Raw genomic sequence first — 22,722 nt, forward strand, 5'->3', positions numbered from 1 at the left:
TTGTGTACATTTTGTCATATCAGATTTGAGTATGGAATCTGAATTACATCAAAAAATTTCTCATTAACTGGAGACAATTTTGCTTAAAGGCATCATATGTAAATTAAGCAAACCAGGCACCAGGCACCAGTTGTATTTCATAATAGTCTGGAGTGATGCCCCAGTAAACAAGGCACACTGAGAAAGGGGCTAATTTTTATTAGGTCAATTGAGGATGGTAAAAATTCCTCTGTGGGAGTGACAGAAACACATACACAATTCCAAAACATCGTACTCAGGGCTGGGAAGGTGGCTCAGTGGAGAGTACTTACCTTGCATGTATGAGGCCCACATAAGCAGAAAAAGCCGGAAGTGGCACTATATTCTCAAGCGGTAGAGTGCTAGCCTTGAACAGAAACACTGAGGGACAGCGCCCAGGCCCAGAGTTCAGGCCCCATGACAAAATCATACTCATTACTCATTACCGGATTCATGTAACTGTAATCTTTCAGTATATCAACTCTACAATATTTTTTTTGTCGGTCGTGGGCCTTAAACTCTGGGCCTGGGCACTGTCCCTCAGCTCTTCAGCTCAAGGCTAGCACTCTACCACTTGAGCCACAGCACCACTTCCGGTTTTCTCAGTGGTTTATTGGAGATAAGAGTCTCATGGACTTTCCTGCCCGGGCTGGCTTTGAACCATGATCCTCAAATCTCAGCCTCCTGAGTAGGTAGGATTACAGGCATGAGTACCAGCACCTGGCTTACAATAATAATTTTTTAAGATATAAAAAAATAGAACATTTCAGAAAAAATTCCTCTGTGAGAATTGCAGATCTTTTATCTATAGGGGAAATTTAGACAAAAGTCGTTTCCCTAAGTGACTAGCAGACGTGAGTTCAGAAACAGAAGAAAACAGCTCTTTTGTAAGGACAGCTAGACTATGGTATAGACACATAATGTCTAGTACAATATTGAGGCACTGTTTTGCATCCTGAATTCAGACCTTGATTTAAATGTTTGCAACATGGAAGGCATAATACAGAGATCAAACCTTCCACCCCCTTCAAAATCTCTTCTGCTATCTAAGAAGGAAATGAATCCTACTTCAGCATTTGCTATGATCAGTGGATTGTTGAGATCTTGTACAGTTACTATGGAGATGGATCTGGGGGAGAGCTATAATTTCTGTTAGTACTGTAAAAATGACTCCACTTAGTACTACAGAATTGAACGAACCCTAGCCCTGCAATTTTGTAGAGGCACAAAGGTCTCCAATCTCTCTCACTGCTCTTCTTATGAAAAGCAGCTCAAATAGTTATGTTAGAGTGACATAAAGAAATGCGATGGTTTAGCAAGAGCTGGAGCTTTTTAAGGTGCCCCATTTCTTTAGAATTATAATAATGATGATTGGAAGTTTAGGAATATGAAATGGTTAGCCTGTCCCACCCAGGAGTATGCCATTCCATTTTATTTTTTCCATGAGAAACTATCATTTATTATCCATTACAGGTTATTTTGAAGCTCTAAGGTAAGCAGAAGACAACGAAAAGTTTAGATTCTAGGTCACATTTGAATTGGCTAGGAAATAACACGGACAAAAACAGATGAGTTATTATCGTATTTGATATTTACTTCCATCACTTGAAGTATGTCTCAGCTTGTTACTGTTCTGACTGCACTTTCCATCAAAGCAACTGACATGTAAATTATACAACACAGTGCTTTGAATATTAGAGACCTGAGATACACTCTTCCTCATTTGCTGAGGGGTAATGAGCTGTCTGTCACAAAGGCAAAGAACCCTGCCAGAGAAGGAGGAAAGTAATGCTTTGGTTGAAGTTATATTTGTTTCACTTTCACATCTTCTGTACCTGGGCTACACTCTTGTCCTAGGAAGCTTCCTAGTTACTTTGGAGATGTAATTCTTTGACCCTTTCATACCATTCTCCACCCCATACACCTATGCAGTAAGTCCCTAAATCCCAGTCAGCCAGGTCTCTCTCCCTCCCTCTCTCTCTCTCTCTCTCTCTCTCTCTCTCTTCCCCTCACTCCTTTGCTTTCCCTCCCTCTCCCTTCTCTCGTTCCTTCTCCTTTCCTCACCTCCCTTTCTCTCCTGTGCCTCCCTTTCCTCAGGGCCTTATGCATACAAAGTGTTAGGTAAATTAAGTAGGTAGGTTTAATTAGGTAGCTGATAAAGAGAGCACCACACGTATAATTCAGGCAGGAAGAGAAGTTTGTGTTACCGAACTGCTGCCCCACCATGCATGTTGGAAAGGAATGACCAAAAAATGGACCAGCTTTAACTAGGGAAGGGGTGGGGAGAGTGTGTGGCCAGGTAAAGGCAGGTGTGGTACCACTGAATGCCAATGTGAACTCAGAGCCTGGGACCATCCCACAGTTCTATGGGAGGCATGATGGAGGGTGTGGCTGGAGGTGGGGGGGGCAGAATGTGATTTCAGGGGAAGGAAGGTGACCAGTTTCCGAAGTGACACAGGTGCTGGGTGGAGACTTAGTCAAGAGGAGGGAGGAGTCTGCCACCTTGCCAGGGCAGAAATTACACTAAGCACATACTCTACCACTGTGCTGACCCTGAGCTCTCATTCATGTCATTCTTGACTCCGTTTCTCATGTTCTATGTCTGATACATCAGCAAGTCTACATTTTGTCCTAAATTTTTAAGTTACACTAAGGTAGCTGTACAAAACGATTTCAATTCAGCATGTTACTTTACATGGATTATGTATCTTAGCCAATGCCATTGATGAAGAAAATCCACTGTTAACACCCAACGTTGGACCACATTTCACTGTATCTACCCCTATCCTTTTTGGTCCAGACTACCAGGACCATGGGAATAGCTTCCAGACTAGCCTTCACTCACCCCCTTTTCAGAAGCTAGAGGGACTTTGCCGTTTCCTGTTCAGTCCCTGTTCAGGGTCTTTCCTGCCTTCTTTCATAGTAAAACAACTGTGCATAGCCATGAGGCCATATGGAGTTTGAGCATCCTTCCCTTGGCCCGCATCCTGCTACTACTCTTCTCTTGCTCATTGTTCTTCCCCTCTGGCCCCGCTCACTACCTCAGTATCCCTGCAGTTGTATTGATGCCTTTCCCCAGATTTCTGCATGGCTGTCCCCTTCTTTCATTCAAGTTTCCTCTGCCACAGGAAGTGACACTCCGTTAGAAATTCCTGTCTAAAATCGCAGCTCTTTCTGCTCTCTCCCCCTTCCAGACATCTCCCTCTCCATACTTGCTCCTTTCTTTCTTTAATTTTCTTCTGAGCATAACCACCAGCCAATGTGTAAGCTTTTTCTTACAACCCCTTTTCCTGTCTTTTCCCATTAGAATTAGGCTACACAAAACAGGGATTTCAGTGGGGGTTTTTGAGTTGTTGTTGTTTATCCCCAATGCCTAGAACAGTAACTGGCAAGAAGAGCAAGTAGAGTGAACAGCTGTTAAATGACCAAATGGATGATCATAGGAAAGAGGAAGCATATCTAAAATGGAGGCTATGAAATTTTATCAAAGTCTCAATGTGCTATCAGTGATATGAAAATGTAGCTAACTCACATCTGACCTCAAAAAATCCAATACCTGGAAACTGAGACACCTTCTCTTCTTGATCACATCTAGAATACTGGCAGAAAAGTTAAGAACAGTTCTGGAAATTCTTAGAGCTAGATGCTGGTGGCTTGAGTTTATAATCCTAACTCAGAAGACTGAGAACAAGAGGATTGTGGTTTGAGGCCAGCCCATGCAGAAAAATTGGTGAAGCCATAGCTGTACTGAATCCATAGCTTGGCATAGTGGTAGATGCGTCATCCTAAACTAAATGGGAGAATAAGATTGGGAGGATCGTGGTAACAGGCTAGCCTGAGAAGAAAAGTCAGTGAGACTCCAGCTCCATAGGGGAAGCTGGATCATCCCAGCAATGAGAGAAAGCCTAAAATGGTTTAGATACGTATGTTGGTTAGAATGAAGACACAGTCTTAAAAATAACCAGCAAAAAGACGTGGCTCAGCAATGGAGCACCCATCTTGTAAACATAAATTACTGGGTTTGAACCCCAGTGTCATCATTCAGATAGAGTAGGTTTGGTGTGAGGCCTGTAATTCATCTAGAAACACAGTGCTGATGCAGGTGGCATTTAGATCACAGCTTGGGAAACACTGACCAAGACAGGCAGAGTACAGAATTAAATAAGCCATGGCTGGTATATGTATTTCATTTAACCTAGAAAGTATTGGCTTTAAAAGTGCCTAAGAAAGAGTTCATTATCTATCAATATTTTAAAATTTAAATATCCATATATTATGACTGGATTTGTTCAGCTGGTTTAAAAAACACAATCAATGAGCCAGGTGCCAGTGGCTCATGCTTGTAATCCTAGTTACTCAGGAGACTGAGATTTGAGGATCGTGGCTCCAAGCCAGTTCTGGCAAGAAACTGTATGAGATTCTCATCTCCAATTAATCACAGAAAAAAAGCCAGAAGTTGTGCCATGGCTCAAGTGGTAGAGTGCTAGCCTTGAGCCAAAAGGAGCCCAGGGACAGTTCCCAGGCCTAGAGCCCAAGCCCTAGCCCCAGGACTTGCAAATACACACACACACACACACACACACACACACACACACACACACACACACACACATACACACACACACACTCACTAAAGAGAATGTCTGAAGGCAACAAAGACTTATTTCTTACAGTTCTAAAGGCTGAGCAGCTCAAGATCAAGGAGCCAGAAGATCTGATGTCTGTTGAAGCTCTGTTTTTTCACATGACTGAAGGAATGAAGAACTTCCCTGAGGCCTTTTGTTTTATTAGACCACAAAACCCATGGAAAACAGTTTCCATGATCTAATCCCTTCCCAAAGGCCTTACGGGTAACATCACTGCATTAGAGGGAACAGATTCTAAAACCCCTTAGTCTGTAGCAATATCCTCATTTGCATATTTCCATTCTGATTTGACAACTAGGCAAGGACCTCCCTACATGATAATTATTGGCAGGAGTCAGGAGACAGCTAAATATTTCTTTTTAAAAAAGGACACCTGTTTCAGGTTACCACAGTGTTCATCCTTCCTTAATATGTCCCACAACGTATTCATCCATTTACTCCTGAAGCCCCAGTAGGCAGTTGACTGTGTGAGGTTGGCCTCAGTGTTCAGACTAGTCCTGGGCCAGTGGTAGCCTCATGTCAGCACGGCCCTGTAAACACCCTGACACTCAAAATGCTGTCTGCTAGGAGCTGGAAATGTCAGAACAGAACACATAAAGGCCAATTCTGTGAAGGGCATGAGATTATTTTGCTGGTGATCTTGTTCTAGAATTCTGTTCAGTGGTTTTATTGGTAAGAAATGAGTAGGTCTATGTTAAGATGAGTCCATTTGAATTTTTCACAATTCACCTTTTGAAATGAGGAAGGATCAGCCATGAACTCCACAGAAGGATCTGCTCAGCTCACCAGCAGATCACCAGACTGTGAGACTCTTGCCCTCTCCAGGGCTTGATCCCTCCTTGGCTGTGAAATTTTATTTGTGAGGGGGTGGGGGTTGGGAGCTCAAATTTAATCCAATATTATCCTCAGTAAACTTGTTCCAATTTCCTCAAATGTGGATTTAAACATTCATCCGCCATTTAAGCACTTCAATAACAAACTTTACAAAACCCCAGCCTTGACAGAAGTTCCCCTAAAGTAGCTAGATGACAGTAAGAGACACGACTTTGAGTTGGATGCCAAGCAAATGTAATCAAGGCATGTAGGACTTTTGCTAAAGGAAGGAAGGGGACTCTAGATTTTGGTGATTATAACTGACAAAGACTTGTTCAAAGATATCTACTACTGTCCTCATTACCTTGAGCTTCTAAGGGAGAAGAAGCAGGGACTAGCAAGTCTCTAGACTAGCTAGATTAGCCTAGTCTCATCCAAAGTAAAACCACAATGTCTGTTCCTTCATTATTACAGGAATTTTGAAAATACTGATGCAGTCCAAACCCACTCACCATATTAAAATGGTTATCTACTTTTTCACCATCTAAATGTTGACCAATTTGTAAATAGATGGCATTCTTATACTATTATTGGTTACAAAAGAAGCTCAACAATTGACTAGCAGCCAATACAAGGAAAGCCAGCACTCCAGGTGAACTATCTAAGCATGGGTAACTGGTCTTGTTCTTTATATAGAAGGACAGCACGTTGGCTTTGCATGCCAAATGCCTTGGGTAAGATGCAACCTCTGCTACATCTAGGAAATACAGCTTTTAGAACTTCAATGGCTCAGTTTTCTCATCTGTAAAGGAACAATGATAGTGTAGGCACAAATTAAGAAATGATATTAAAAGGTGCCTTGTTAGCATGGTAGGTAGCATGTCAACCTTACAAAAGTAAAATTAAAAATAATCTAGACCTGGATTGACTCATTAAGGGTTGGTTGAAGGGACACTGGTTTGATTTTTGAAGTGCCTCCAACATAAAGCGTGCCATAGAGAGTCAGAGTCACAGATGGGAAAGGAGTCTTATGTTTTTTCAAATCCTACTATCTGAGAAGCATAAAGCATTTTATTTCCTTCCTCCCCTCCCTCTTCCTCACCTTTTCTCCTTTTTTCTCCTCTCTCCTCCCTTTCTCTTCCCTTCCCTTTTCTTTTTTGGTAGTACTAGAGTTTGAAGTCAGAATCTGGTATATACAACTTAAGCCACACCTCTAGCCCTTTTTACTCTGGTTACTTTATAGGGTCTCTCTTTGTGCCTGGACCAGCCTTGACCGTGATAAGCTAGAATGACATGTGTGGGGCCACCACACCCACCTTTTTCTGTTGGGATAAAATCACCTGCAGTTTTTGCTTAGTTTGGTCTAGAACTGCAGTTTTCCAAGTTTCAGACTCCTGAATAGCTGTTCTGATAGATGTATTACCACACCTAGCTATTGGTTGAGACAAAAGTATCATGGTCATTTTGTCTAGGCTTGCCACAAACTGTGATCCTCCAGATTTCTCCCACCTAAGAAGCTAGACTTACAGGTGTGAGCCTATACGAAATAAGAGTTGCCTAGTCTTTATTATCCCTATTTTTATAAATAAGGACCTAGAATGCTCAGGGTTTTCTGTAACTTTCTTAAGTCTTCACTGCTGGTTGACCCCTGACCTTCTCACTGCCATTCTATGTTGTCTTCCCATGTGCAGACTTTATGAATACCAGCCTTGCTGCCCACTCAAGCACTTCTTTTCTCTTTTCTAAATAAAAGCCAGGCAAATGGAACACACATAACTGCCAGGCATCCAAAAACTCTGCCCAAGCAAAGTCGCAAAACAAAAACAAAACCAGAAACCAGCCTTCTGTTTCCATGGCCTATTTCACCCTGGCTTTATCCTATCAAATCCCCAAATTCAAACAGTTTAAAGACCCTTGGCCTTTTCCACGATGAAGCACAACAGAGAGCCCTTTCTGAGATCTGTATTCTAGCTATCTTGGCTTTTCTTCTTTATAGTTTATAAGCTGAGAAGCTACCCTGAAATTTGCAGTTGGATAATTCCTACTTATCTAAGTAGATCTAAGTGATTGTTCTAGATGTACCATGAGAAGCTGAATTTGGAAATTTTAGGTGGGAGCAAACTGAATCTGGCAGTGTCCTTGGGGCTCTGCTACAGACATTTATTCTAGGAGTCAAATTAGTGTGGAGGGCAGGGTGAGTATATTTGTTAGAGCTGTTGCTGGCACACAGGCAATGTGGGTACTGGGTGGCAGACAGCTTTCTGTGCTTTCTGCTTCAGGGGTTCAGATAAATGATCAATAGAGGTGATGGCCTCATGCTTTGTGGTCAAAAGTATCTGTCTTACACAAGCACTGTGAAAGCTGTAAATATTTGTGAGATTATTGGGACCCTAAAGGAGGAGGAACAGACATGAAAATAAGAAAGATCATTTTGCCAGCAACGATAGCCACCAAAGAGACAGTTGGGTGACATGAGAGGGAACTATTCAGGGTTGTAGCCAGTTATAAATGAGAGATTTACATGAAGGTATGAGTTAAGACTCTACACTAAGATAATTGAGTTAAGCATGTTTGTAATGATAGGATGGGTGGGGGGATTGTGAACTGTTTGAGTTCCTCCTTTATGTATATCATCACGTTTTTATTTCTTTTTTAAAGCTTTGATAGCATTTACTTAAATATTTTGTGTATATCGATTGCATCTTGCAAAGAGATCTGACAGAAAGTCTTTGTCTTTGGCTCTGACAAAACAGGCTAGGACCTCAGACCAGCAGATCCTTCGGAAGGAATATTTTTCTCAACTTGCCTAAGGTTTATTTACCTCCGATCAGCATAGCCACAGTAGCCAGATGTTTGCAAATGTGCCTTTCTTAATGAGGATTTCTGTCAGCTCAGCACAGCCCTTGTTCAAAATACTTTCCTTAGCTATCTCAAGCAACAGTTTAAGAAAAGAAGATTTGCACATTTTATCTCAGGGTCTTATGCTTTCTAGACAGGTGCTCTACAACTAGAATCATTACCCTAACCTTTTTTTGCTTTAGTTATTTTTTTTTTCAGTTAGGATCTTGCACTTGTGCTCAGGACTAGCCTTGGACTAAAATCCTTCTAACCATGCTTTCCAAATAGCTGGGATGACAGGTCCATGCCATTATGCTCAATTTGCTTATTGAGGTGTGTGGGGGGGGTCTCACTATCATTTTGCCTAGGTTGGCCTTGAACTATGTGCAAAATCCTCCTGTTCTTTGACTCCTGAGTATCTAGGATTATAAATACCAGCCACCATATCTAGCTTACGCTATCTTTTTGAATGAAAATGCCTTATTGTATTTAACTTTATGGATAATAAAATCCTATTAAATTCTTGGTAGCTATTATAATACTGACAAAGTTATAAGAAAAGCTGTTTACCAGCCAAATAACTGGAGCACATTATTGGCTTTATTTGTGAAATGTATTTAGAATGAACTGTGAGCTGGTATTTGCTTCCTTCTTTGGCTTTCCTGATTTTAGCCTCATAGAGAGTGTCATGTAGAATGTGGTGCTCAGCAGGAAAGATAGTGTTGGGGAGAATGTTGGATAAATGGGTAGTTTATGATTAATGAATGTGCTATGGTGTAGGCCAAACTTCCATTATATTGCTGACTTCTTTTTGGCTTGGATTATGTACGCTCTGATCTCTGATATGGCTGGTGTTTATCTTCATTTATCTCTGTGCCTCTTTCTCTCCCTCTTTCTCTGTCTCTCTCTCTCTCCCCGCACACGTGTGTGTGTGTGTGTGTGTGTGTGTGTGTGTGTGTGTGTATGTGTCTGTCTGTCTGTTTGTCTGTTTTTCCTGACTAAAATATCTGAAGAAGGAAGAGGTGAGGAATAGAAATGGGAAGATTGTGCTTGCAGGCTATTCTGTATAATATAATTGTAGACACAGATATGGGAGAAGATTCCCCTATTTTCTCTTGACTCTAAAGCTTGGCTGGTGTATAATTAATATGGAGCCCATTTAATTTCCATTTTGAAAGAATAAAATTTTAGTGTGATAAACAGGCATATTTTACTAGGTCTACGTTAGACCAGAGTTCAAAGTATTAAGTTATAAATGTGTTTTTTTGCTTCCTCTTAGTTTCTTCTTTCTCCTGACTTCTTCAAGTCCTATTCCTTGGAAGAAGCTGACATTAGGCAATTAAACTTTAATGTAATTTAGAGTCTCTGGGTTAGCATTTATGAGCACTTGAACATCATCTCTCATATTGTATCGAAAGACAGTCATCTGAGAAAGCATTTAGGAAAAGATGAGAGGTACAAATCAAATCTGAAATGATGAAATTTGAGCAACTCCTCCAAGATGCTGTGTCAGCTAAAGTGGCTTCTCTAGAAAGTACCAAGGGAGACATGTGCAGGTTCTGTTCAGATGTGGATAAGTGATAAAGCAAGACTATTATGTGCTCTCATGTGCTTTTGTATTGAAAAACTATAAAAAGGAAAAAGTATTTGTTATTAACTCATATTTCCTGATCATAAGCCAATGGCAAAAGCAAGTATTAAAAGGAATGTAAATCTTTATATACAGAAAAGAGATTTTGTTCTTTTATTGTTACGACTTGTAAACGATGAGCTCTATCAAACTAATATTACCGTGCCTTTAGATGGATATTATGTAAACATTTCTGTACTTACATATTTGTATTGTGAGGGATAATAATTAATTTATTTCCTTTATCGACTCTCCTATTGAAGGCATTTAAAGATGATTCACTTGTTCATTTTTTTTCTCTTATCAGACTGTGAATGTCTTTGAATGCCAAGTTTCTAACTCTTTATAATATAGAAAGGAAATGAAACAGAAATGGCTAGTTTTACGCTGAAAAGTAAATGATAGAACCAGGTACCAGTGGGTTATGCCTATAATCCTAGCTACTCAAGGGGCTGAGATCTGAAAACTGTTTTTGGAAGCCAACCCAGTTAGAAAAAGACCATGATACTCATCTTCAAGTAGCATCAAGGAGCCAGAAGTACAAGAGGTAGAGCAACAGCCTTGAGAAAAAAATGCTCAAGGACAGCACCAGGCCCCAAGATCAAGCTCCAGGAACTGGTGTACACACACACACACACACACACACACACACACACACACACACACACACACACATACACACACACACACACACACACACACACACACACACACACACACACAGAGACTGGGGGAAAAACCCATAAACTAGATTACAAAGAGGAAATAAGAAAGAGGTTTGCAAGTATAGAATGGAGGAAAAAGACCTTACGGAATAATTGGAGTTATATAAATAGATGTCCTTTAGGAAAAAAGAATGACATTTTTACTTATTTCTAATGGCAAAAGTATTTTACTCTATGCTTAGTCTTTTCTAAAAATTTTATTTGTTTTATTAATAAGTTTTTTATTGTGAAAATACCATACAGAGGGGTTACAAATACATGAGCAAGGTAATGAGTACATTTCTTGTCAAGCATTGTTGCCTCCTCCTTTGTTTCCCCTTACCATCCCTGCCCTCCCATCTCCCACATCTTTACAATTTTATTGTAAAGATGCTATACAGAGGGGTTACAGTTACATGAATAAGGTAATGAGTACATTTCTTGTCAAACACTATTATCCACTCCTTTGTTTTTCTCCTACTATCCCTTCCCTCCCTACCTCCCCAACCTCCTCAACTCTTCCCCACCTCCAGAAGTTGTAAAGTTCATTACCAACATAGTGTTTTGTGAGTATCAGTGTTGCAATAGATCATCTCGTGTCTTTGTTTCAGCATTTTGTTATTCCCCTTCCCCTCTCCAAATTAGATAAGTGTGTATACAAGATGCAGGGTACCAAAATCAAACACAGTGACAACAGGGGATATACCATAGGGGGAAGAGCATATAAAAGAAACAAGAAAAAAAATCACATAGTACATACAACAACAAAGAAAAGCCTCTTGTATCCATATCTTGGGGTTCATTTCGTTTAGCATCATTGTATATGGTCACATGTACATAGCTTTTGAACTTTTCTACTCATCTGATAAGATTATCCTAGACATATACTAATAATTGCAAATAAGGGAAACCATGGGACCTATGTTTCTTTGGGCCTGGCTTACTTCACTTAATATAATTTTTTCCAAGTCTTTCCATTTCCTAACAAATGGGACAATATCATTCTTTCTGATGGAGGCATAGAATCCCATTGTGTATATATACCACATTTTCTTGATCCAGTCACCTACTGAGGGGCATCTGGGTTGGTTCCATATCTTAGCTATGGTAAATAAAGCTGCAATAAACATAGTTGTGCTGGTAGCTTTAGTACAGCCTTGTTTGTGATCATTTGGGTAAATGCCCAGAAGTGGGATTGCTGGGAGAACTCTATGTGTAGTCTTTTGAGGAACCTCCATACTGCTTTCCAGAGTGGTTGAACAAGTTTACCCTCCCATCAACAGTGCATAGGGTTCCCTTCTGGCCACATCCGCTCCAGCATCTATTACTATTAGATTTCTTGATTATAGCCATTCTAACTCTTGAGAACCGTCATAACTGCTTTCCAGAGGGGCTGAACAAGTTTGTTCTCCCACCAACAATGTAGTGGCCACATCCCTTCAGCATCTCTTTTTATTAGATTTCTTGATAATGGCCACTCTAACTGGGGTAAAGTGGAATCTCAATGCTGTTTTGATTTGCATTTCTTTTATGGCCAGAGATATTGAGAATTTCATGTGTCTATTGGCCAATAGACACATTTCATCTTCAGAGAAATCTCTTTTTAATTCTTTAGCCCACTTGTTAATGGAGAAGTTGTTCTTTGGGGATTTGTTTTTGGGGGATTTAATTTTTTGAGTTCTAAGTACATTTCACATATGGAGCTCTTGTCTGTTGTATGGCTAATGAAGATCTTTCCCAGTCTGTGGGCTCTCTATCTTGCTAGCTATGTCCTTTGCCATGCAGAAGCTCTGCAGTTTAATGCAGTCCTATTTATCCAAATTTTCTTTGACTTGTGTTTCTGGGTCTTTATTAAGAAAGTTTTGACCTGTGCCAAGGAGCCCTAGTGTTTGTCCTATTCCTTCCTGTAGTATTTTCAGTGTATCTGTTTTTTCCTTGAGGCCTTTGATCCATTTGGAGTTGATTCTGGTGTAGGGTAATATAAAAGGATCTAACTTCATTTTTCTATATGTTTACTCAATTTTGCCAGCACCATTTGTTGAAGAGGCTTCTTTCTTCCATCCTGTTTTGTTTTTTATTTTTTTGCTTCCTTATTAAGGGTTAGGTTGCCACCTGTTGGTGGCTTGTTTCTGAGTCTTCAGTTCTATTCCATTGGGTCTCAGGCCTGTTCTTGACTCAGCAATCCCATTCCTGCGCATTTTCCCAAATGATCACCATCAAGGCCATACTAAAGCTACCAGCACAACCATGTTCATTTGCAGTATTAATTATCATAGCTAAGATGAGGAACCAACCCAGATGGCCCTCAGTTGATGAATGGATCAACAAGATGTGGTATAAATACAATGGAATTCTTGTTTCCATAAGAAGGAATGATATTGCCCCATTCATAAGAAAATGGAAAGAAAGACTTGGAAAAAATTATATTAAGTACAGTAAGCCAGGCCCAAATAAAAGTAGGTTGCATGTTTTCCCTCATTTGTAATAAATAGAATATGTCTATGATATTCTTAATAGAGGATCACAATAGCCTAATTGTTAAGTGCATAGGACCATACATAATGAAATTTATCAACATGAACTCCAAGAATTGGAAACAAGAGATTCTTATTATGTCCTGCATGCAGTTATTTCTATTTTTTCTGTTTTAGTCTTCTGTACCCTTTGTCTTATATATATTTATCTGATCCATGGAAGGGAATCACAGACAGCAGGACAAAGGATGAACTAATACAACAATGATACTTGACACTATGCTGGAAATGAACTATACAATTTTGGGGTAAGGGGAGTAGGGATGGGTAAGCAGGAGAAAATGAGGGAAAGGTAACAGTGTTTAAAAAGAAATGTACTCATTACCTTACTTATGTAACTGTAACTCCCTCCCTGCTCATCACCTTTACAATAAAGATATCTTAAAAAGTACTTTGCTCTGAATATAAAGTAATAAGAAAGGACCATGATAAATCCTCACAAAATATAATCAGAGCTTCACAAAGTCCTGCATGTTTATTCTGTACTTCATCTAATCTGTGATTATTAATTTCAAGATGTATCAGTATTCCATATACCTGCATTTAAGAAAAAAAGAACATGTCAAATTAGTGCTTTAACAAGTTGTCAATCAATGTATTGTCTATTTCAGAGATAGTAAAATGTGGAAAATGTGTATCAGTAAGGCAACATGCAAAATACTATATTAAAGCATAATAAATTATTGAGTTTTCACTAAACTCTGAAATTATGAGTTACTCTTTTTTCTTTATAGTTTTACATATGTATTTTCAGCATGTTACTAGAATCATGAGAAAATTAGACCAAAAATATGGCTCAGATGAAGTTTACAGGAAGTTCATAGGGAATGAAGCCTTTTGCTTCTGGGAACTCTAGTCTCATTGGCAAAATCTTACAAGTGCTACCATTGTCAGATAACTCTGTTCCAAGGTCTAGCAGAAAAGTCTTTGAAATTAATGTAAGAATTTGTTCTCTAGATTTCCCAAGACCTAGTGAATGTCCTTGCCAATGAAACGAAAATTTCTTGTACATCTGTAAATGTAGTCATATCCATCTACAAAAGGTAATACTAGTACAATTTTTAGAAAAATCTATTTCCAAGAATTAATAAATTAAAAAATCTATTGGTTCTCCTCGGGCTCCTATGTTTTCTTTATAATTCATCTGATATTCCAGAAAATTCAAGGTATGAAGCGGCTGCTGAAGGTTTAAGTTTAACTCCAGCCCCATCTATACTGATGTACTCTTTTAGAGAACAGTGTTTAGAGACTACATGTGTCATCTACCACCTTCACTTGTAAATAGTCCTATGTAATAAAAAAGGGTTAAGTAGTAAAACATTTCATATCTCTTACAGCAAGGTTTCCAGCTGAGCCAATCTTCTGCCCAGGAGTAGTGATGAATTTGAAGAAGAAAGGTAGCTCTCTTCTCAGAGCTTCCTTCCTTTGCTGAAGAGTACTGGGGGAGGAGGATGGTGATAGCAATTCTAAAACAATCTCTCCCAAATAACAGCATCTTTTAATAAAACTTAAGATTACAAACAAATAAAAAAATCTTTAGAAAAAACTTTCCAAATCATACAATAAAACATTAATGATCAGATCATGAGGTATGCAGTCAAAAGGATGGCAGTTCTATGTGCCTAAACCAAACCCAAAGATTAATCAGAGATAAATCTCATTGCTGGGTATTTCCTTATCCAACTAAATAGACATCGTAGAGTTTTAGGACTCTAAACTTGGCAACTTCAACATAGTGAAGAGTGGCTCCATTTTCCATGAGTTCTCTAGACTTCTGAAGGAATCTTGTCCCCAGATCAGTGTTTGGAATTTTTATCTGGTGAACTTTTGGACAGTCATAATTTTTCCCTGAAAGCATGTTTTTCTTAAAATAAAAACCAACAACAACAAAACCTGAACTCAGTCCCAGTATCATGGAACCTAATTTTGCTGAGAGTCAGGACATCTCTGGTGATGGAAGAAGGCATGAGGTTCACAAATCAAGCCAAGAAAAACAGGCCAGAGTCAGAGGGCAGAGGTAATTTTGAGTCCAGTATTTTCTGCTTCTTCATGTGTCCTCTGGAACATCCACCGATGAGTTGTGAATTGTTTCTGGGATGAGACAACTTAAAGAAGTTAAAAACACCAAGTCCAACAACTTTATGATTAAAACTCTCAGTAAGACCAGGAGAGCTAAGGCAAGGCTGTGCTGCAGAGTAGAGCACAAATGGAGATGAATGAACCCTGTTGACTTGTGAATGCCTTTGGAACATGGAACAGACATGTTTACATTTGGACTGGAGGTGAGAAATCAGAGGAGTTGAAAACTGGGTCTGCTGTCACACAAGAAGCTTGGATGGGGGAAAAGAGAAGAATTTGCCTCAGTACCTTGAGCAGAAGCAGAGAAAGATGTCAGAACTATAACTGACATGAAAGCCCAAGAAACTCACAATATACCTCCTAAAGAAGTGTGGAGATGCCCAGAGGTGGTGGAGCAACTGGTGTTTGTACCAGTACCAGGAAGGAAAGACCAGAGACATACTGTATTGTTGCTATTTAATGATGTTGCTGTGGCTTTAGAACTTGGGTTTTCCATACTTGAACTACTTCTTTAAACTCAAATGTGCAGTTTGTATTTAATTGTTGATGTTACAGACTGTGTCCATTAAGTGGCCTTGCACTAACTAGGATGATCCTTAGTATTAGAGATAAAACTCAAGGAGGAATATTTCCCCTGTTCTAATAATAAGCTTGGTTACTATCAAATAAATAAGAATGGACCATATTCCCATGGGTTTGACCTCATGAGCACTATTCTGAATTTTCATCTGATGAACTTTGGAAAGTCCTGTAATTCTGATAAATTCCCATTTCTAAGTAATTCTTGGGCATTTCCAATGCTTTAATGTTTGGCTTCAATTATTTGTCACCTAAGAGAAGAACAACAAAGAAGGGAAGGCTAATAGCTGGATATAGACATAATTCTTTCTAGAACGCATGGAAATGGCCTCTGTAGGATTCTTTCCTTGACATTCTTTGACCTACCACCACATTCAGGAGCTGAGCTAGGCCTATCTCCTCTCAGCAAAGATAACCTTGACTACAAGTTCCCAGTATTCAGGCTTACCTGCACATAGCTCCAGGGAGAGAAATCATTCTACCTTTATAGAATGCCTCAACCCATTTTCTCTATTCAGATGATTGATAGAGAAAAAATAGATTTTTTTTCTTTTTGTTGGTTGTGGGGCTTGAACTCTGGATCTGGGTGCTGTCCCTCAGCTCTTCAGCTCAAGGCAAGCACTCTACCACTTGAACCACAGCGCCACTTCCAGTTTTCTGAGTGGTTTATTGGAGATAAGAGTCTCATGGAGTTTCCTGCCTGGGCTGGCTTTGAACCATGATCCTCAGATCTCAGCCTCCTGAGTAGCTAGGCTTACAGGCGTGAGCCACCGAAGCCCAGCAAAAAAAAAAAGATTTTCTTTAGGGACAAGTCTCACTTTTGTTTACAGAGTACAGAGTATGGTCTGATTCCAAGGCACTGGGGAAAGGAAGTAAAATATTTGACACCAAGAGTTACTATAGCTATTTTTGTTTGTGGAATGGGGGGGGGGGGAGGTGGTAGAAGTTACATGAGCAGGGAGTGGGCTTTGATGATTCCTGTCCAGTTGGTTTTATGATCTAGGTACCCGAGGGATACCAGATTTGCAATCTCATCTTTCTTGCCATTAACTTATCTTAGTTCACAACTTTTGTGAATTGTCTTCAGATATCGTACTCATGTGTGCACATATGTACTTGCATATATAAACCTCACAAATACACAATACCTTGCCATAGATAGGAATGACCAGGTAGGAAGAAAAAAGTCAATCTGTAAAGATTTAATCAGCTATCTAGCTTATATTGCAGAATAGAATCTTTAATAACTAGTTTTCAAGCTCTAGAAGAATAGGGAACATACTTGTATTTCATGTCTGTAAAGGAAACCATTTGTTTAAATGGACTTTCCTAAAATAAAAATTTTAGTTTTTACTGCACAATAAAAATTTTGCTAAACAACATTTAAAAGAGCAGCATCTACCTTTGCTAATTTAAATATTATTTCAACTAACCCATTCTTACCAAAATAAATTAACGAGCACAACTGAATAAGATTTAAAGAGTGTATGTTTATGATTATGCCTGTCCACTTTCAAGTAATTTTGAAGCATATTTGAATGATTCCAGTTAGGAACACTCTACTAAGATAAATATTTGAATAAACTTGATGTTCTTCTGGCTTGCTTCAATTCCAGGATGTTCTGAGAATCCATGAGAAGGAAGAGAATAAGGACTTGAATTTCATTCAGAAATAACTTGCTTATAAGCCAGAAGAACTCTGTGAACTAATAAATATTTCTACAGCTACTAATTTAACATTATACAGGACTTTTCCCCTTGACTTCTAAATGCTTTTTTAGAAAAAATTAAACCTTCCTATATATTTTTTATATTCTAATTCTCAGCCTAAACCTTTGAGTCACTATTTTTGACTATTTTTAGGATCATATTTTTCTGTTTGATTGTCAACAGTTCCAAACTAGAAAAAGATTTACCTAAGCTGAATTTGTAAGTATGAATGAGCTACTTATGCAGAACTGAAGTTCATCTAGGCAGGAAAGAAAATTCTGAAGTTAAAAAACTTGGACTCTCATATGCTTGGTGATAAAGTCTCAAAAGAGAAAACTGTCTGATCTTATTTCTGGTCTGTCTTTGGATTTCAGTTTACTTCTGTTTTTGCTTTTGCAAGTCTCTTTGTTTCCTTATTTTTTTGCCAATAACTAATAATCTAGCAAATGATATAACTGCCTGGCTGTGTGAAACAAACATTTGTAGTGTTTTGTCCCTTTCCCTTTCTTAGTTCCCAGAGAAGACAAAAGATCCAGCTGTGTGGAAATCTTGTAAAAAGAATTTCACATGAGAAGCTGCATGAGGTGGCTCAAGTCTGATCCTAGCTACTTGAAAAGTAGAAATAGGAAGGCTCAAGGTTCAAGGCTAGGCTGGGCATAAATGTTCATAAGACTCCATCTCAACTAATGATTGAGTACATTGGTGCACATCACCATTGTTATGTGCTCCAGGAGAAGCACAATGATTGGTCATAGTTCCATGGACATAGGAATGCATGTGTAGCCCAGGCTGGTCTTGGCATAAGGTGAGGACCTTATCTAGAATGTAACTAATACAAAATGGGGCTGGAAGCCTGACATTTCTGCCCAGCAAGCACAAGGCCCTAAGTTCAATTCTCAGTATTGCCAAAACATCCCCTAAAACCCAACAAATTCAATGTCCAAAAAAGAAGCCTGGCTTGCTTGAGATGGACTCAATGATGACAAAGTTACAGAGTTACAGAGTGAACCCAACTAGACCTTTGCAAACCATAATTTGGCTTCTACTGTGAGTGAGATGGAAATCCACTGAAGGATATTGGAGCAGGTTTAACCTCCAGTTTAAGAGGCTCCCACCAGTAGGTTTTTTGAGGATGCATTATAGGTATCAAAGGCAGAGAGGTACAAGGGTGGGAACCAACTGAACTATTCACAGCAAGAGATGATTGTGATTCACACAAGGCTAAAAAACATTAAAGAAGCATTTGGATTTCGGATATAGCTTGAAAATGCAGTGATAAAATAGAAATTGAAAATGATTTTTTTAAAAATTTGCACCACATAACTGTCATCTTCAGGAAAATGAATGAAGGTATGCTAAGTGAAGTAAATCGGACTCAGAGAGACAAACAGCAAATGCTTTCTCTCATATGTGGAAGTTAGATCTAACATGAAAACATACATGATAACATACACAGAGTTTGGTGCATATATGCTCAAATGACATGACTAAAGGATAGTATAAGGAAGGAATCCAACGGTGAAACGCATTGAACAACTAGTGAACTGTCTAATGAAATGAATGCCAGGGATTGGAAACATTTTCAAGTGTGTGTGTGAGGAAGGGGTTGAGGGGTTAATAAGAGGAGGAACACATGGACGGAGGCAGGGTGAGCAAATGCAGTCATTATAACCAATGTACATACTATGAAAATTGAACTGTAACTTGAAGGTGGGGATGGGAGGGGAAAATGAGGGAGAATGATGGATGCAGTGGCACTGATCAAGATGCGTTGTCCTCACAACCTAACTTCTGGAACGGTAACCTCTTTGTCCAATTGTTTAATAATAAAATTTCCAAAACTGGAGGAAAGGTAGAATAAATTGGGGATTGCTAATGGTTACTCAAGTATGGATACCAAGCAAGCAGGTGAGCTTATGGGTGTAGAATTCAAGAGAGTATTCCAGGCTGCACACACAAATAGGGAAACTTTATTTTATAGATGACATTTAGAGATGGGTGTATTAATAAAGCACTAAACAAAAGTATAAAAAGATGAAATATAATTGGCACCAGTGGCTTACGCCTGTAAACTTAGCTACTCAAGAGGCTGAGATCTGAGGATAGTAGTTGAAAGCCAGCCCAGGAAGTAAAATCTGTGAGACTCTTATCTCCAGTTAACCACCAGAAAACTGGAAGGGACACTATGGCTCAAAGTGGTAGAACACTAGCCTTGAGCTGAAGAGCTCAGGGACAGCTCCTAGGCCCAGAAAGTTCAAGCCCCACGACCAACTACAACAACAAAAAATAAATGAAATCTTTGGACAGTAGCCTTCCATCCAGTTATTTTAATGAATTATATCCTTTTAGTACAAGAGTATCTCTACTGTAGCAATCTATCCCTTTCTGAAAGGAAAATAAACATCCATCAGTGTTTTTTGTTTTTACTTAACACAGTGCACAAATTCTTTGGCAGGTATGCAAGAACAGGTGCATGCTTGTGAGTCTATGTGTTTATACCTTCTTTCTCGGCTGATTTTAAAATATGCTGAGTGTAGCAGATTGATTGGAAGGGTACTGTAGTGGAAGAGGAAAATATGCCATGGTTCATTAGAAGAAATAAAATCAATTATTTGATAAATCTGGACTGTGGAGCAACTGATGATGCAGAGAGGATTTTGCTGAACATATACCTCTCGCTGCCAGGAGAGTGAGGTGAGATGAGGTGAGCAAGTCCTGGCCAGATGGAGGAATAATTATCTTCCTGACAGTGCAGATGCCACTCTTGGTTGCCTTGGTGACAGGGAGTGCCTTTTTCTTTCCATGTTGACGTGGAACCTGAAGACAGCCCCTGGATTGAGTGCAAAATGAAGGAGGTATAGTTTTGGACCAGCAAGACTGAGAAGTCAAGATTCAGTTGTGTGTAGTCTCACCTGGGGAGGAAGAAGATGAGCTGGCTGAGGAACAGATGGAGAGAATGCCAGTCCTGAAAGAGGTTCCCATGAGTAATAGTGACATTGTCCCTGTTGTTCAAGTAAGGCTCCACCTACAAGCACAAGCAGATGGAATTTCAATTACTATTCCTGGCAAAATAATAACCTCAAAATTTTAAAGCTTTAAAAGCTTTTCAAATTATCCAACATCCTCAGGTACTTGTCTAAACATCAATTTTCCCTGTTAATGTTTATGCTAATAGGAAGTACCCAGGAGCTAAATAAAGCCCATGGGCAATTACCACAGTACATTAGGGATGCTTTGTTTAATGGAGCACTTTAAATAACTGGTGTCCCTTTGCCATAATACAATATGTATTCTTCCCATCCCATACAATCTAAGAATATCAACAACCTGCTTTCTCAGAAACAGCATTAAGGACTTAAAAATGAAACCCCTTTGAATAGAAACTCAAAGAAGATTTGGCCTTATTCAAAGTAAACAAAAAAAAAAAGGCAAAAATCTTACTTTCTATAATGAGACAGAAAGAAATTGAGCATTTATGTTTTAGATTATTGCATATATATTGTCAAAGGAAAATGTTGAAAGGTGCTACCTCATTATCAATGTATTTTACTTATTAATTAGGTAGGATTTTTAGCCTTAGCTGAACACAGCTCTGGGCCTTCCCTTATTATTTTACAAATTATTTTTGTACATTATAAATTTATAGGTTTTATCAACTAAAGTAATTTTTATCATCTTTAAGTGGTTGTACAAAGAAGTTGCTATTCAACAAAACAGTTTATGAATACAATGTATCTTGATCATTGTCACCCCTTTGGTCTCCCCTTAACCCTTCCAATCCCACCTCTTCCTCAATTTTCTTAATTTTATAGAATATGAATTAAATTTTATGATTACATTCTCTTCCCCAAAGTGTTTAAAAATAGACAGGGTACACACATGTAACCCATACATCATTTTTATGCAACCCAAGCATTGTTTTGACTATTATTATTCTTCAGTTTTATTTTTATTGGACTATTATTATTCAAGTGTACCATTAACTTTATAATATGGTGACCTTCCCCTGACTCTTGAATGGGCATACCTGGGCCAGTTGTTATACATAGGTTTTCATGAAGATTGTCATTTTCTACTTTCTTGTGTCTGAGAGAGCCTGGCACAGTTTTCTGACTGAACTGGAGAAGATAAGCTTTTGCCACCTTTTTCTACTTAGTACCATAGAGTTTTAGTACTTTGAAATTGCTATAAAATTAGGCATATCCTTTTTATTTAGTATGTAGTCACAAATCACTAGCTCATGAATTTAGTTTTAAAATATTTTGTATATCAGTGATACTAGCTTCCTTTGTATTTATGTATTTAATAAGAGTTTTTTGCAAAAGTATTTATATAGGTCTCATCAGAATGCTAAAGGAGCCATGGACTAAGAGGTTAAGCACTCTGCAAGTCTTAGTGAAATTTTTGTTTTTCTGAAAATATTTTCCTTTTCCTTTGTTTTCGAGGGCTTTTATTCTGGCTATTAAGCTTTAGGTTAGCTGTTATTTTATTTTCAGCATTGTCCTTTGGTTTTCAGTACTGTTGAGAAGTCACATGGTTTTGTATAATGCCTTTGCCATTTGTTCCATTTTCAGTATAACAGACTTAGATATATTTTAATTTATTTTCTTGGCTCTTGAAGTTGTGTATTAATATTACTCAATTATTCTGAAAAATTCTATGAAAATTCTCTTGAAACTGTGTCTCAGTTTTGTTACTTTATCTCTTTCAGGATTCTGTATTTTCAATCTTTCTCTTGTACCTTACATCTTTTTGTCTACCCTTATATTATTTTCGTATTTTCATCTAATCTCTTCTGGATGTTTCTTCACCTCTGGCTAATCTGCTATTATGACTGTCCATTGAATTTATAATTTAGATTCTTATGTTTTTTGTTCTAGAGTTTCTATTTGATTTATTTTCCATTCTACTATATCAGTATTCCAGTGCTCTTGAGTTACAGCTTTTTTTTTTTTTTAAAAAAAATCTGTCTTGTTTACCTGTTCCCATTATGTTGTTTTTGCTGTATTACTGCTCCAAGACACATGTCGACTAAAAGGCACAATTAAATTTTACTTTTTTAGAAGTTTCAAGACATTGAGGCATTACATGAGAGAGAACTTGAGAGTTCTTTCATGAGTAGAGGTTAGTAGACCCTTCTCTCTGGGCCTCTGTAAAATGAGATAATTGGG

Source organism: Dipodomys spectabilis, unplaced genomic scaffold (assembly GCF_019054845.1).
Source record: "Dipodomys spectabilis isolate Male_0828 unplaced genomic scaffold, ASM1905484v1 ptg000207l, whole genome shotgun sequence".
NCBI lineage: Eukaryota > Metazoa > Chordata > Mammalia > Rodentia > Heteromyidae > Dipodomys > Dipodomys spectabilis.